Source organism: Alosa pseudoharengus, unplaced genomic scaffold (assembly GCF_046254945.1).
Source record: "Alosa pseudoharengus isolate Yale_2024_CS ecotype anadromous, Long Island Sound unplaced genomic scaffold, YU_APseudo_1.1 YU_APseudo_1.1_scf_6, whole genome shotgun sequence".
In the NCBI taxonomy this organism is placed as follows: domain Eukaryota; kingdom Metazoa; phylum Chordata; class Actinopteri; order Clupeiformes; family Clupeidae; genus Alosa; species Alosa pseudoharengus.
The window spans coordinates 35,249,314-35,267,121 of record NW_027468848.1 but is presented as its reverse complement, the minus strand read 5'-3'; positions in this window follow the sequence as shown (position 1 = coordinate 35,267,121).

The window sequence follows — 17,808 nt, the reverse complement described above, 5'->3', positions numbered from 1 at the left end:
CCATGTAGCCTACAGAAGGATTGCAATAATAATGATAATAATAACTTATTACTATATTGCAGAAGGCAAGTAGTAGGCAAGCAGTAGGCAGTGTACTGTACATATCTATCAAACCACCTAGATGGTGAGGGTGGCGCAAAACAAGGTCAGGGAGGCCTTCATGCATTGTAGAATGTTTTGTGGTCGGAAAAAGTTTGAAACTACAATAAATAGGTCCAAAAATTAGGTTTATTGTGTGTGTGACTGTTCAGTACTGTTCATATTGACATTTTAAAAGCAGACTTAAAAGTAACTCAAAAGTTACTTTCTCTAGTAACTAATTACTTTTGATATACAGTAATTGGTAACGTAATTGAATTACTTTTGAAAGAAGTAACTAGTAACTGTAACTAATTACTAATTTTCAGTAACTTGCCCAACACTGCCTAGATATCTGTAAATATTAGATGGTCAGATGATTTACAGTTCTATGTAATATGTCATGTTTTCATTTCATGTTTTTGTAATGTTTCATACAGTGATACAGGTCTACTGCAGTGAATAGGCTAAATACAACTTTGATCATTTTTATAGTCTACTACTGTATAGTTAACTTTGGCCTTGGTGCCCTGACATGTGGCCTTTGTGCCCCCCACCAAATATGCCCAATTGAAGGCCAAGTGGCCTTGCCCCCAGAATGGTGAAATTCCAAGCCTGCTCATAAGAGTTCAAAATAACGATAGTCTTGCATGCTGCACTGTTTGTAACAGTGACTGTAGCATTGCCCATGGTGGGTTAAGTGATTGCAAAAGACATGCTGAGGTGAGTTTAACAAGTGTCATTTCATGTGCATATTATTCCAGACTAGCCTACTAGATGGCTATTTGCCAAGGCTACATAAAGACCAAACTACCAAAATCTACATATTTTATTATCACAATTTCTAACTATAGGCCTTCCTTATTTTGGTGTGCTGAGTAGAGACAATTAATTAACAAACATAGGCTATTCATCACTATTTCACTATAAGAAGGCTAAATATTTTTTTATATTTATTTTATTTTTTATTTATTTATTTGTGTGTGTGTGGGGGGGGGGGGGTACCTCCCTGAAATGGCTTTTTGCAGGTTGGGATGTCTGCAACTTTGCTGATAACATTTCAAATAAATGTCAGTTAGCGCTTTAGCAAGGATATTGTGTAGTGTATAGGCTAGCCTACTGTTGATGTTGTTTCATAGCCTTTTGCTTGTGTGTAGTTAGGCCCACTGCTGGATTTTGACAGGAGCTCGCATGTCGCTTTAAAGTAAGCTACTTGGGCTCACGCAAGCTGTCAAACACTGTCCACTCGCCTACCCCTCTGGTTTATACATCCAGTGTTTATCAAATGTTAGCTAACTGTACCTGGATGTGTTGCTATCAGAGCAAGACTTTAGAGATGGCGCATGACATGCAGTGATGCCTCATATAAAAAAAACTAGACACTCTAACACATCTTATATGTGATTTTGGGAACTCTGTGATGAATGGAAATGAAATATATGACGATCGAAAACTCATGAAAACGCACAATCTGGACATTTTATCTGGACATTTTACATCCGCTTTGGGTCGAATCAGTGACGCATGCACGTCAGCTCAAAACCAGGCCATTTTCATGGGTCTAATCACTAGGTGGCAGTCTCGCCAGGTCTCGCTAGGTCACTTCCCGGAAACTTTACAGGCAACACTTCATATTTCATGAAAGACGTTATATCTCCATTTCTAGAAAAAAAAAAACAGGGATTTTGATGAAAACTAGCCACTGTTTAGCTTGGGATTTCTCAGGAACAGAGGCGTGTAGAAATACACGGTTTGCACCCACTGAGAGCTTAAAGTCTCACCTTTCAAACGAGCCATTGTATGTGTTCATAGCTAACACAGAATATGCTGTGGCTGTACAAAAATCATCAACAATGGTCTAGATCATACATGGGCAACATACGGCCCGCGGGCCACATCCGGCCCGTGGGCTTTCCCTGACCCCTTTCCCGCGTAAGGTCCGTGAAAGAACAATAGTCAAGAGCCTAGCATAGAGATAATGCACGCAAATCAATATCGTTGCTTTTATTTTGAAAGCGATTGCTATTTGTACGCCAATACATTTGTGCGTGGATGCATACGATGTAAACACCCTCACTGATGTGCTGGTGAATAGAATTTATGCTTCTGCGTCGACACAATGCAGTCGGCGTAAACCTTTCAAAGTTTTGTGTCTTATGTCTGCGTCGCTCACCACCGCAAAGGTTGTCAGAACGAACTCCTGCTGTTTGTTGGCGATACGAAGTGTTAATTTCAAAACGTTACTGGCAGATAGATAGTTTACATTCGGATAACCCCGTCATTGTAACCAAAACATGTCTGAGTTTATTTGCAAAGCTTATGTTAGCGAACTAGTATGATGCTACTACAGGTTGCTTGAAGCAGCCGGCTCAACACACAGGGCGAGTTGACCAATCGCAGTTTTCTGCATAAAGTTAAAGCAAAATCATAGCCTACATTTTAGACAGCCTACTATTGTCTGCTCCACATTTTCATAGTCTAATTCTGCATAGAGTTAATTTAATGCTGGTAATGATTTAATGATGAAATATTGCTGAGTGTTGATGAAATGGTGGCACAGGCCTATGGTTGTACTGACCATCACATTTTCATGGCCTAGCCTAATTATATAGATATTGTAGTACTTTTTTTATATCAGTCTTTGAAAACTGAAAAAAAAATGTCAATGTCAAAAAATCATTTTCGAGAATGAGGATTAAATACTGGACATAGATTAAATAGCCTATTGCTGTTTTTCCTTTGTCTCCCTCACATTTTCATCTGTTCTTACGAGTAGTAAACAAAACCATATGATTTACTTAATGTTATACAAAAAAAGAATAGAATTGGACAGAATTGAGTTCAGACTTGAGTTCGGTATTTTGGGTCCGGCCCTCCTCAACAGTCCCAGTTTGTCATGTGGCCCCTTGGGGAAATTAGTTGCCCACCCCTGGTCTAGATTGCTGGCACTCTAGGACAAAGCTTCCAAAAACAGCTTGGCATTCAATGAGTTAAAGGACAATTCCGGCGCAAAATGAACCTAGGGGTTAATAACACATGTGTACCGAGTTCGACCGTTCGCTGGGATTTGTTTTCATGCTAGTCGAATGTGACCAGTTTTATTGCAAACCGCTAATTAGCGTTAAACGCTAGCCTTCGGGGCAGACTTACAGTAAAAAGTAATCACTATTTCTATACCACTAACAAGGCTCAAAATAGCACCACACTTACACGGTAGCATAATGAGGGTCTCTACATGTAAACCGAAGCATTGAGAACTTTTTAAGTGTACAGGCAGTTTATTAAAAAGAAACACATTACCGTTCATGTCTGGTTCACATACAGGCAGGCGCCTTGGGAAAACAGAACTCTGGGATGTGAAGTGAATCTCGCGTGAAACGTTGTTGCCAAAAGAAAGCACTGAGCGCAAAAGGAGACATTCATTATTTGAACGAATTTGAAGACATCAAGGATGAACCCTTTCGGTTTGATGGACGTCCTTATCTTTTCCAGCCGGAAAATTAATATACCAACGAAGAGCTGCGGGAGCTCCGTGAAAGAGTTATGAGAGAGAGAGCTACTTGTAGTCAATGCCGTACACAGCCCTGCACTTCTGGAAACTGGTGGTGTACCTGCGGACATTGTGAAGCTATGGTGGCCACCGAAGAGGAGTGCCTGTGTTGCATGGGACCTGTTGCGTCGCGACACCCAAGAGACGCAGTGTTTTGTAGAGTCTGAAGATTTCCCCTCATTGATAAACAGGGCTGTAGTTGAAACTTTTTTCCATGTCCCGAAAAGAAATTGGAGGCGGCGATCCATACCAGATGGACATCCACTAAGTAAGTACACTAGACAAGTTATGTTACATCGGAGCTATTATTTCTGATAGGCCTAGCCTATATTGAGCAAATTACGTTTGATTTTAGTTCACATCGCCTGCCTGTATATGTGAACCAGATGAACTCGGTACACATGTGTTATTAACCTCTAGGTTAATTTTTCGCCGGAATTGTCCTTTAATCTAAAGTGGGTTGGAAAGACAATAGACACTCCCTAAAAGGACAACACTAGTTTACCGCAGAGAACGTAGAATCATAAGGGGATGATTTTCACATGAGAAATGTAGGCTAATTCCAATTTCTTCTTGAAGCCGAAATAAATCTGAGAATGTTTATTGGACATGCTTGGTTTTTACTGCAGGTACATTAATCATATACCAATAGCCTAGCCCAGGACCTAGGTAAAATAATGTTAGGCCTCCTACCGTTAGCATTGGTTGAGTGATGGAGGCCAATTTGATTATTGGTTGTAGAAAACCATAAATGCTGTTACCAAGCAAATTGATATCAGCAAGCCAAATTGTATCTTTCGACTGTCATCTCATTCTTTTTGACAATAGTCTACTAACAAGAGCTAAGTGAATTAGCCACAACGCGTTCGCTAACGCAATGGTTTTCTAATGGAAAATATACCTGAAAGATAACCTGTCTATGAAGCATCCTAAACAGGCTGGGACATTTCTGCTTGCTAAATAGGTTTTTCTGCTGTTGATTCGCTCACAGTCATTGGTGGCTCTATCAGTGCTTTGTAAAATGTTGCATTAAGACCACAAAAACTCTCAAAAAGCATCTGAGCTAACGTTCATTCCCAAACACACTACTTCAATCCTATATTTTCAAAGGTGTTTCAAGTAAGGAAGAGCATGGCTCAAAGTAAAGAGGGCTGAGACGACGTAATTGACTAGAGTACATAAATTCGGCAAAGTGAATCATTTGTGTCAACTTGTCACAATGTAGATTTATTAACGCGCACCAGTGATGATCTACATCTCCATTTAAACCAAATGTTTTAGAGCGCACATTGAGAAATGTATCCAGGGCAGGGCTGTTGCACGTGCTACAAAAATCATTCTGTGCGATGGATGATTTACCAATGTTATGTCTGATACAGTTTTGCCTATGGCATGCGTTGCACTGAGATGCTTGTTTGTGTCGCGGCCCTTTAACAGGACTACAGACCAATGAACTCCCCCCAGACTCACAAACAGGGAAGCAAACGGCGCGCCTTTTGGCGGATGCCGCCTTTTTCACGGCTGTCTGGGGGACTTGTGTGAATCGTGCAGATCCGATGAGTTTTTTGTCTTTTTTTTTTTTTGGGGGGGGGGGGGGGGGGTTGAAGTGTCTGATTATAATTTCATCAAAGTTAATTCTGTATTAAAATGACTAAATAAACACATAGCCTACCGTTACAGTCCATGAAACATAGGAAATGTAAGACAACACTAAATCAAAAAGCTGCGCACGTAAAAATCCCATTGGCTGCGCACCATTATCTGACTGCTAGGGGCTGCACTTTACTGCAAGGATTTAACGTTACATCCATCAGTCCGGGATCCAGTAATTTTGTGTCGCGCCTGGTCTTTTTTGCAAGAAAAGTAAGGTTAACCATATTTGATGTCTTCTAATCAGATAATTTCTACCATTTGCATTGTGTAATGGTTAGGTTGTCCTAATGCCAGGTAGGGCTGGGCGATATAAACGGTATAAGCGGTATGCGATAAAAATTTGGCCAACGATAGAGATTTTTGTTATACCGGCATATTGCGATAGGTCATTATGTCATCAAATTGCAACACGCTTGGCCTGCCGGGACCGGCAGCAACCACGAGGAGGCCACAGGTGTGGAAAAATGGCTGCGAGCGGTGAAGGTATTGTAACGATTTGATAGCGACACAGACAGTTGTCCAATCACAAGGTTTATTAGCTGAGAACGAGAGCAGGGACGCAGCCCCCCACACAAAAAGGATCACACACGAGGGAGAACTAAACGGGAAACATATCACGATAAAGACGCTAACTTTAGACTTATAACTTAGGAGAAATACTGCAAGAATTTGCAGTAAATTTCGACATGCATGGATGTCTCCAAATTTGGGCTTTAAGTTTTACAATGTGTTTAAATTGTTCCACATGATTTCATAACGGGCCAAATACAAAATAAATGTTACAAATATCGCCTAGATATTGGTAAATTAGAGGACAGCTGACTGAGTTTGTGAAAGTAGCCTTAGCCTAATGATCACAAAATGCTAAGCATGCATCTAGGCTATTTGAGTTTCTTAAAGCTGAGCTGTGGTTAAATTGTTCAATACATGATTTTATAACAGGCCAAATATAAAATAAATGTTATATATAGCCTAGATATCTGTAAATATTAGATGATCAGATGATTTACAGTTCTATGTAATATGTCATGTTTCATGTTTTTGTAATGTTTCATACAGTGATGCCGGTCTACTGCAGTGAAAAGGCTAAATAAAACTTTGATAATTTTTATAGCCAATACATTTTTAAATAATTAACAATCTTGACTATTTTATGCAAGAACCTGCTAGACCTATATAAAATTCATATTGCGGTATAATTTGGGACACAGACGGTAAACGGTATACATTGCGGTATAATTTGGTGTGTGAATGGGCGATATGGCCTAAAATTCATATTGCGGTATAATTTGGGACACAGACGGTAAACGGTATACATTGCGGTATAATTTGGTGTGTGAATTTCCTGCAGGAAATTATACCGCAATGTATACCGTTTACCGTCTGTGTCCCAAATTATACCGCAATATGAATTTTAGGCCATATCGCCCATTCACACACCAAATTATACCGCAATGTATACCGTTTACCGTCTGTGTCCCAAATTATACCGCAATATGAATTTTAGGCCATATCGCCCACCCCTAATGCCAGGTTAGGTAGCACACTAGCGCTACATTTTACATGACTAGCAAAAAAAATATATAGGCGCACTGGTGCGAATGACTTCTAACCATGTCAGTGTTTGTCTACAAAATACACCGCAACATCGAGAAACATTACTGGTGCAAACCATAGAATCACGTCGCGAACAGGGGCGTGCAGAGACCTTTGAAGGGGCAGGGGCTCAAATTTAAAAAAAGGGCACATGGAACAAAATTTTCAGAAAACGTGTTAACTTTATTTAAAACCTAGTAATTTTGATTACAACCCAATAGAGAATACAGTCTTCTTGGTTCTGAAAATTCAATAGGAGTGCATGTACAGTAGGCCTAGCCAGGGCACAGACAGATATGTCTTTTCAGTTTTCATTAGGCTATTGTCTACACAGAGATCATAGGCTATAAGGCTACATCTTATTGATTAAATTCAAAGCTAATTTTAATAGCCTAGAAATCTAGACGCACCCTAGCGGCAGAAAATATGTTATTGCCTAGTCTGGCTTGTCAGGATATAATTTTAATGTTTATCACAGTGAACTACCACCATTAGCAAGCTGGTGTCTTGCAGATTCACGTGCTGTGCGTGTGGCCACTGAGTGAAATGAGGTTATTGGATGGACCATGACATGGTTAAAACGGGTTTGACAGCCTACTTCATTAAACATGAAACAACTTTAAACATTTTATTCTCTATCTCTAATCTGAATAATACTATTGCATGTTCAGATAGGCTAACTGCCAAGTGACTCCCAAACGTCTCCTGCAGCACTGTGCCTGCGTGCACCTTCTGAGAGTTAACTGAATGTATGACGTCACGGATTGGCGGCCGCAAGGCATTTCAATTAACACAGAAATTTTTTTATTTTTGTAAATTTCTAATTTCTCAAACTATTAATGAGACATTTTAGCGAATAATCACGTTGGAACTAGCGGAAGTATTACAAATTTTAAAAAGTAAAAAAGGGCACTTGGACATCAAAGGGGCAAACGGGCAGGTGCTAGAGCCCCTGTAGCCCCCCTTCTCTGCACGTGCCTGGTCGCGAATGCAGCATAAAAACTACACCTCCCATCCACGTTAGCAGTTTCGCGTTGTGACTCGCTAGTAGTCGCTTCTATCAAATCCAAGAGCGTGCAGAAAAAGCGGAAAGTTAGACTAGACAGCCAAGATGCAAAGATTGAAGAAATTAGTGCTTCTATCCACCGAATTCATCGGATATAGGAACAGGATAAGAGTCTGAGAATACAGTGAGAGATGGAAAGGTAACCTAACATGCCTTTTAGCCCAGTTGACGTATTTGCTGCAATATGCAAAATATAGCTGTAGCGAACAGGCACAAAAGTAGCCTCCCATAATACTCCCTCCCATTTTATTCAAAGGTAGAACGCTACTGACAACTCCAGGCTTCCACGCATGCTTGTTTGTTTACACCGAATACAAGCTGAAGTGCAAAATGAAAGTAGGCCTAACGTTTGCCTACTGCCCCCATCGATGCAGATATTTCAAATAAAAAATAAAAGGATAAAAAAATATACATCCTTGATAGCCTATGTTGGGTTTTGTGGAAGAGAAAATGGACTGTTTTAGTAGTAGTATTAGGCAGTATGCAGTCAGATAGGTCACCATGGGCATATTTGGATTAGCTACAGATGGATTCACAAATAAATAAATTAGCCTACATTTGGCAGGATACTTGATACAGGCTAAATGCAAATATGGCAATGTATTATATTATTTTACATTAACAAAATGTAGGAAAATAGAACAGACTGAAAATAAAGTAGGCACTGATCTTTAAAATCCTGTTTGCTGTAGCCTAAATGTTGTCAGTCATTCTTAATATTTGCAATTGGTGCACTGGCATGATTAACTGTTAGCTGGAGTGTAATGTTAGATTATGTGTAAGTTAAGTACAGAACTGACTGTGCGCCCAAATTTTTGTCTGTACTCCTACATTTTTTAACTTGGGCGCACAAGTGCTCCTGGAAAAAAATGTTAGTGTAGAGCCCTGCCTACCACATAAGGGCGAGAAACTGATGTGTGGGCTTATCCTAACAGACAGACCGCACTACTGTTGATACATTTTAACTGTACATTTTCGTGCAGAAGAACGTTATTTTGGGGCGCATTGAGAAAGGGGGCAGAGTGAAGTGAACTATTTTGCAATCTGTTATGATACTGTCAGGTCTAGGGTAACACTATGGCTAATATATGCAACTTTTCATTTGCAGAATGAGAGAATTTGATGAGTGAGGCACTAACAGTTAAGAAAGTGAATGAGGGTTGTAAAGCAAAGTGGAACTGGTCTTGGTTACAGCAGGGATGGATTACTGCACGGGCCTACCGGGGCCAGGGGGCCCTGAAGCCCAAGCCTTTGCATGGAATCATTGCCTCAATATCAACAAATCAGGATGTAGGCTATGAATCTGATTGAATTTAGTATTGGCCATCCCCAAAATGCACCAGAATACAGGAAATCACATCAGAAAAATAAAAAATGTTCTGGGGGAGGACCCCCAAACCCCCCCTCCCACATATATGGCAATAAGTGGGGGGCCCTTAATACATCTGGGCCCGAAAGTTCATAATCCGCCCATGAGTTACAGGTTGAAACGGAGATTGAGGTCAAGACAGCCAAACACAAATTCAAAATGTCAGACTTTTAAAAAAAAAAAATTGAAAAAAAGTGACATGCCAAATTTTCCAGCGTTGTCTCAGTATTCTTTACTTTTAAGAATTTCCAAGGAACTGAGACAGTGTATTTTCATATAAAGAACATTTTTGTGTGAATAGGGTGAGCCCTGGATGGCAGAGGTGGTGGCAAAATGTAATTATATGATATTTCCTGCGGGGGCATGGGCTTCGATAATCTCACTCCTTTTTGACCATACCTCTGTTTGCATCCCTGACAAACCACAGAAATTTGAAAAGGCAATACTTTTATTGTTAACAGGCACTAAATTCATAGACAAACAACAGAGTTCTCTGCCACCTATCTTAAAATGCTCTAACAAGGAATACTACATAGGGCGGTGGGACAGGCATGGACAACGGTAACTAAGTTACACAAATAGCAAGAAAATATTTTAAAAGATTAGCCGCCAAGTGAATAAATAGTTCAAGTTGCACACTAAATGTATCACACATAATCCAACACACTCATGAGCCAATAAAAGTGACACAAGCACAAACCTCATACCACTCAGGTTACACTATGACACACTCCTTATTCAGCTCACCCACAGTGCTTCCTGTCCAGCATTAGGTAGCAGCAGTATCCGGACGGACAGACAGACATACAGATAACAGAGAAGAAATGTCCACTTGTCGGCTTCCCCTGCCGACCAGAAAAAAAGAAAGAAAAAAACAAATACTAATAATCCTATCGGGAGGTCATGAAAATCCAGCTAAGGCCAATGCCAGAGTGGATCCTGCTCCAGTCCAATACAAGTCCCTCCCCTTGACCAATCGCCTCGCTCCCAGCTGCCGTGAGTCTCAGATGCTCGTTGCCTCCCAGGCAGATAAATACGGAAGCTGTAGGTTAAGACCCCGTTTACACGAGCATGTGTATTTTTATAAACGAAGACATTTCCCTACGTTTGAGCCTTTCATTTAGACGCAAACGGAGAATTCGCCCCGTAAAACGGTTATCCAAAAAAACTCCGGCCAAAGTGTTTTTTTGGGAAAACTCCGTTTATGCGTTTGGTTCTAAACTGTGGTAAACAGAGTTTTGGGCAGCCAACGTCACAGTATGCAACAGAAGTACACCAAATGTACGACCAATGTTTACATTTACATGTTCTCACGTGCGACTTTTCAGGGTTCTGATTGGTTAATGTGAGCTTGAGGCTATCGTTAGACTGCCACTGTGGTTTGGCGTGCTCATGACAGCATGTATGTACACGGGTTCGTGTAAACACATTTAAAAAAAAAACGGTCTCGTGTACATGCAGTTTTATTTGCAAACGTAGATGCATTCTCTCTCTCTCTTCCTCCCTCCAACTCGTAACTGCGCTTCTCCACTCCTGCACTGTAAACAGCCAACAACGCTCATCAGCTGAGCAGCCTCAATCGTCTCCCCAATCGCTACACCCCTGCACAAGGCTACAGAAGAATAAACTTCCCTAATGGGATACTTAGCGTGCGTTGCCGGTGGACTCTGTCAGCTCGTCATCCCCCCCTTCCGTGGGTCTCCCCTCACCTCACACACGTTCACCTAATATCCCCATTGCTCTGGTGGAAGCAATCGGTTAATCAACCAATGCCTGATAGCTTCCCATTTCCCACAGGTGTCCACAATCTCTGTCCATTACACAAATCACCCCAGCCATTGTCCCACAGGCATGCACATTGTTCGTTTCCAGTAAATGCCTCAAACAGCACACATGTCAAATACACCAGTCTTTGCAAATATTACAGTTTTCATAATTCATAACATAATTCCATAAAAACAGTCTATTCACATGGTACACACAACATTTCTCTCCCCCCCCCCCCTTTGACTATGGTCGTCCCGACGATCACCCCTCATTCCTATACCTTACTGGAGGGCAGCCCAAGTTGCTCCTCTGGGACCGACGTGGGCCAGGATCCAGGGGGCATGCCACACCTCCATTCCCCTGGCTCTGAGGCCAAGGGTCAATGCCCACTGCTCCACCTGGGTCCAGTCCCTGTGGTTCCAGCTCTCGGGGTGTACCTGGGTGCACAGGAACCTGATTCATAGTAAGTGGCCAATAACCTGCATTACCTGCTTCAGGGGAACACCGCCAGGGGCCTCCACTCTCCGTCTCCCGAGCTCCTGAATCCATCATCCACCCATCAGGGCAGGGGCGCACATTGTTCCGATGAATGGTCCGGGTGGGTCCTTCTCGTCCCTCGGGTCGGATCATGTAGACGGGTTGGTGCGGGGCCACCTGGGACATGACAACAAAAGGCTGAGGCACCCAATATGGGGCCAGCTTACCTTGGGGCCAGGTTCCTCCTACGGAAGTTGCGTTGGAGCACCCGTTCCCCAAGCAGTAGTGGGAGGGCCCCTGCACGGCAGTTGTAGCGGCCTCGGTCCCACTTCTGTCTTTGATGTGTCCTTTGTCGCACCTGCTTGTAAGCTTCGGTCAACCGTCGGTGATGTCGTTGAACCCAGTCGTCTACTGTCCCTCGGTCTTGGGGCAAAGCCATGTCCAGGCGTGCCTCCCGAATACCACATAGAACCGGGCGAGGTCTGTGCTGCTATGGGGGGTATTATTATAGGCCTGTACTAGGGCTGGCAGCCATTCACTCCAACGATCCTGGTCACGGTGTCCCAAGGTGTTCAGCAGGGATAGGAGAGTTTGATTGACTCTCTCGCAGGCACCATTTCCCTGTGGAGGGGTTGTCCTGCTTTTAGTACAGCCATACAGACAACACAATTGTCTCACCATTTCATATTCGAAGGCTGCTCCCCGATCAGTCAGGATGCGCTCAGGGCAGCCCAGGGACTGGATCCAGTGGGACCACAAGGTTTTCACAGTTGTTCTGGCCGTCTGGTCACAAGTAGGAACTGCCACTGCATACCTGGAAAACAAGTCGGTCATCACAAGTATACATGGGTAAGTATCATGCTCCCTACCCAGTGACCGATAATCCAAGGCTACCACCTCAAAGAGGTACTGGCAAACAATTGACCTGTGCCTAAGCCCCGCCCCCATTGTTACCGTGTGAAAACTCAAAAACAAACCAGACTTGATTAGAAATACATTGTGGACAATGGCAGCTGACACTATATGAAAGCAGGCTTTGAGGACCTTTTGGTCGAAAAAGGATTTACTTTCCTCCAGAAACTATCAAAAGGGACTTAATTATGCTATGAAGGGGTATATTCAAAACTTTAGAATACATTACATTACATTTGGCTGACGCATTTTTAGCCAAAGCCAAAGCCAACATACAGAATACATACAAGGTGACAAGCAGTTGTGGCGAGTAGCCGTGCAAATCACTGTGCAAAAACCACTGACGTTAATGCTAGCTAGCTAGCGGAAGATTGATACTAAGATATGTTAGGTTACGTTAATATTTGATGTAGTAAGAATATAGTAGTTGGTTAACCCTCTATACCCCAGTGGAATTCTACAACAATGCCCCAGATTCCTGGGAATTCTAAGAGAAAAGGGCAATTTGAGAAACATTTCAAATAACCAAGAATAACTAAAAATCTAATGAAAATTGTCAATTGTAAGTTTCTTTCAGTTTAAAGATTAGAAATGGCTCTTTCAAATGATATATGATCCATTAAGAATTGTATATTCATGTTTCCCATAGACGGCCATAGGCCTACTCACTTACAGTCTCAAAGTTTTTCACTAACAAAAAGTTATAAATATGGTTCACATATTTCTGTATTAGAAGCTGGGAAACAAGATACTATATGAGTACTGATTTCATTGAAATAGACGGGCATATCTTGCACTTATTTGGGATTTAGCTGGACAGAGAGCCGAGCTAAAAATGATGAGGATATGAACTAACATAGGCCAGAAGCATAGCGCATGAAATCGGGACTGTTAAACCTGACATGGATTTAAGTTTTGTTTTATATGCACATCATGTTATATAATTTATCTAAACTTGATCAGTTGATGATAATGAACCTGTTGCACTTGTTCACTAACCTTCAACCTATCCTGTGCTAACATTACGAGTCTCAGACTAACGTTACATCAGTGAAGGTAGCAAATTAGCAGGCTTTTTTGTAATCACAAAAACTTGTATACAAATACATTTTCCTGACATCCATAAGCAGAAAACACAACGGTTCCCGCTTTGATTATTAGTCAACAAAAACTAATTTAGAGAGACATACATAAGTAGTAGTTTGCAATAACTATCTGAAGTGGGATAACGATAATGTTAGCTTTACTGTACATGCCAGAAAGGGGTAATGTTAATGTTATGTGTTAAGATATAACTGCAAATAAACCTGGCATGGGTTTATCATAAACTTTATTGTTAATTAGGCCATGACCCATCACTGAATTATGCCTATATTTTGCTGGTGCTAGCTAAACTCAAACTGACTTTCACAGTGACAGCCATACGATTTTTTTTGTGCCAGAGAGGCAGCTAAGTCAGTCATGACAAACGGGAGGATGCTAACGTTAAATATATTACACTTTCATGTTTTTATTTTGTCATTTTCTTACATCAATATGATCGTCACTTACATCAAAACATGGTGGATGCACATCAATACTATCTCATCTAATGAGAAAAGACGCGGACGCTTGTTAGAAGCCATAACTCCAGAGGCACCGTAAGTCCTCAGCCAGTCAGTCAGCAGGCTAAACTCAAAAATACCGGAGAAATGTCAATAGCGACCTAGCCATTTAAGTGTGTCAAAATAAAAGTCTGGTGTTTATGTATCCACTAACGATGTATTAGTTCATGTATGAAGGTTATACTGTAACAGATGTCTCTTTAAGAATTGCGGCCGGCCGCGCCGTTACAGGAGAATATAGAACGGCCGTCGACGGCCGCTACGGGGTATAGAGGGTTAATGAGCATTTTCATCTTGGGATTTAACAGGGAACCTGTGCCCACGTTGTTGGCTTAGTAGCCTACATTACGTCGAGCTGTTGCAAATGCGAGAGACGTCCTGTAGGCTACTGTTGATGAAAATATACCCCGTTTTCTAGCCTCTCGGGGTACCGGCTATCAGTATTACACATCCCCCTGCAAAACGTTTGACCATGGTTATTCGTCAGGGTTTTTTGAGTTAATAAACTCCATAAATAACCATTAATTTGTCATTTTATGCCTCCTCCCTGTTGTTTCTAATGGAGTTGTCCGAGCTGATGTCCGAGTCCCGTTGAGGCTGGACTGTCATTGGCTCATCAGCGTTCTAAGGGTGGCACTTAGCGACAGGTGAATTGGCTGGAGGGGTGCCCGCACATCTGGACCGGAGCGACCCAGGATGCACTCTTGGCATTCCAGGGACCAGATTTGGGCGTCTTGGCCCTTTCCAGGCCAGTAAATCCGCTCTTTCATGGCATCCATGAGTCTCGGTCCCCACGCATGGCCCAAGGCACGATGGTATTCTGCCCAGACCTCCTTCTGATAGGGGATGGGGACCACAATAGGTGCTGGGGCTGCCCCTGAAGCTTCTGTAGACCCACGCCGCATGAGCTTGCCCTCTTCCACAACCAGCCATTCCCAATCCTTTAATACGACTCTCCCCTTGGCTGATAGTGCTTGCCTCTCGTCAGCAGAGGGCCGGTCTCCTCGCAGCTTCCAGCCCCGCAGCAGTTCGAGATCCCGGTCCTGGCTTTGACGCTCACTCCAATTCACCCCGTCTTGGTTGCTCAGGTCGCCAGGGCTTCCTTGGGCTTCCGGCTCAGTTGTGGCCTCCACCGTCGCCACTGCCACCTGTTCTTGCATTCTAGAGAGGGCATTCTGGTTGGTTGTGCCTGGCCTATAACAGATGGTAAACTCATAGTTAGCCAGCTGGGCCGCCCATCTTTGCTCCGTGGCACCAAGCTTAGCGGTCTGGAGGTGTACAAGGGGCCTGTTGTCCGTGAAGACCTGAAACTTCGCTCCCCACAAGTAGTCCTTAAATTTGTCAGTGATGGCTCATTTAAGGCCCAAAAGTTCCAACTTGAAGGAGCTGTAGTTCCGGTCATTCCGTTCTCCCAGGTGTAAGCTCCTGCTGGCATAACCGATTACGCGTTCCTTGTCCCCTTGCACTTGGGCCAGCACCGCTCCAAGCCCAAGCAAACTGGCATCCGTGTACAAGACTAAAATCAGCAAAAGCCAAGATAGGCACTTGTAGCAGTTCCTGCTTCAGCACCTGCATTGATGCCTCACATTCCGGGGTCCATACCACCCGTGCAGTCTTCGCTCCCCCTGTTCCCTGCAGCAGCCCATGCAGAGGGGCAGCAATTTTGGAAAACTTTGGGATGAACCGTCGGTAATAACCGACAAACCCCAAGAAAGAGCGTACCTCTTTTACAGTAGTAGGGGTGGGCCAGTTCCGTACTGCTGCTACTTTCTCGGGATCGGTCGCCACCCCCTGCTGGCTAACCACATGCCCCAGGTACCGGACCGACCTCTGGAACAGCCAACATTTTTGGGGATGGAGTTTCAGCCCATGCCCTTGTAATTTTTCAAAGACTTGCTCCAAGTGTTTGATATGGAGGTCAAAGTCCGCAGAGTAAACGATCACTTCGTCTAAGTAGATGGTGGTCATGGACTTGACCGCCCAGGCACCGCTGCATCAGGCGCTGGAAGGTGGCCGGGGCATTGCACAGGCCAAATGGCATCCGCTCGAACTCGAAGAGGCCCATTGGTGTTGTAAAGGCAGTCTTCTCCTTATCCCGCGGATCCACCTTGACCTGCCAATACCCACTGGCCAAATCCAGAGTGGAATACCAGGCCGCCTGACGCAGAATGGTCAATGACTCCTCGATCCGTGGGAGGGGGAACGAGTCTTTGTGTGTCACTACGTTCAGTTTGCGGTAATTCACACAAAACCGCCATGCTCCATCTTTCTACCGGACAAGGACCACCGGTGCTGCCCAGGGGCTGGAGCTTTCTGTAACAATTCCACCATCCAGCATACCTTGCAGGAGGGCCCGGAGCTCTGGATTTAAGGTGGGGGCACCGGCCGATACCGCTCACGTATTGGAGGGGCGCTCCCCGTGGGGATCTGGTGAAGAACGGTTGTGGTTAGGCCGTAATCTTCATCGTGCTCCGCGAATACTCCCGCCACTTCTGCAGTAGACCTGTGACTCTGGCTTGTTGCTGCATAGTGAGTCCCTCTCCCTGCGACGACAACAATATGTTATGGTTTGGGCTGGCACTCACCGCACAGACATCGACCTTCACCTCGCCTTCCGGGGTCTGCCTGAGGACCAGTTCCCTTTGGGCTTGTATGTCCTGGGGGTTTAGACTAGGGATGTCCCGATCCGATATTTGGATCGGATCGGCCGCCGATATTAGCAAAAAAATGCATATAAATATGGAATCGACCTGCACGGGAAAATCCCGATCCGGACTCCCGATCCAGTTTGTTTTCAAAACTCCGGTCCGTGTTTTCCAGCGCACCGATGTAGGTAATCCATTCCAGTTTTTTTCAGCTTTCCCCCCCAAATCCGGTCAGCATTTTTCAGCACACCTAGCGACCTGTCCAGCATCCCACTTGTCTGTGCATGTCCCATTAAGAATTTAAAGTTATCGACCAAACATTTCATGTCACAGTTGAATTAATATAGCCTAATGTTAACCGCGACCGCGAGTGTCCGCGAGACCTTCTTATTAAGTCTCTTATGCATGTTGCTGCTGACAGCTTTGCCTGTCTAACGAATGTTATCTCCGCAATTTAAGATTGTGTAATGTATAGGCACGGCACGCACTTTAATTTCCCTATTTTCACAATCGGCTAGCATAACAAACGCATTTCATTTCAAAAAGCAACCTGGTCAGTCGTTAACAACTAAGTGCACCTAGGCCTACAATTCTACACATCCAAAAGGGTAGAAGCTTCCAGTAGGCTATCATAACTTTCTTTACCGTTTAGTCTGTGCATCGGCGCAGCCTACGACGATGTGAATTAGTGACAGCTGTTGTCGCGGTAAACTTAAGCTCCTGTCTCTAAATAGTGTAGATAGGCCGACTTGCTATGTTGCTTGATTTTCTGTAATAAATGCAGCCTGTAGCCTAGGTTACTTCAGCAAACCCAGACCAGTTGTGGCATCAGTTTTGCTTTTAAAACGCAACAGTTAGAGGCTTTTTAGCGCAGTCTCACTTATCATTGATGAGCACAGGAGCAGGCTGACACCTGAGCATGTTGAAATGATCACCTTTGTGAAGAAGAATCTCCCCATCATGCTCAGACTACAGCCAGGGCAAACAGTAGAAATTGAAGGGAGTATGGAGATGGAGCAGTAAAGTGTGGAGGAGATAGCAATACTGTAGAAGGCGTGACAGTTATTTGAGTTGTTATAGCCAATTCAGTG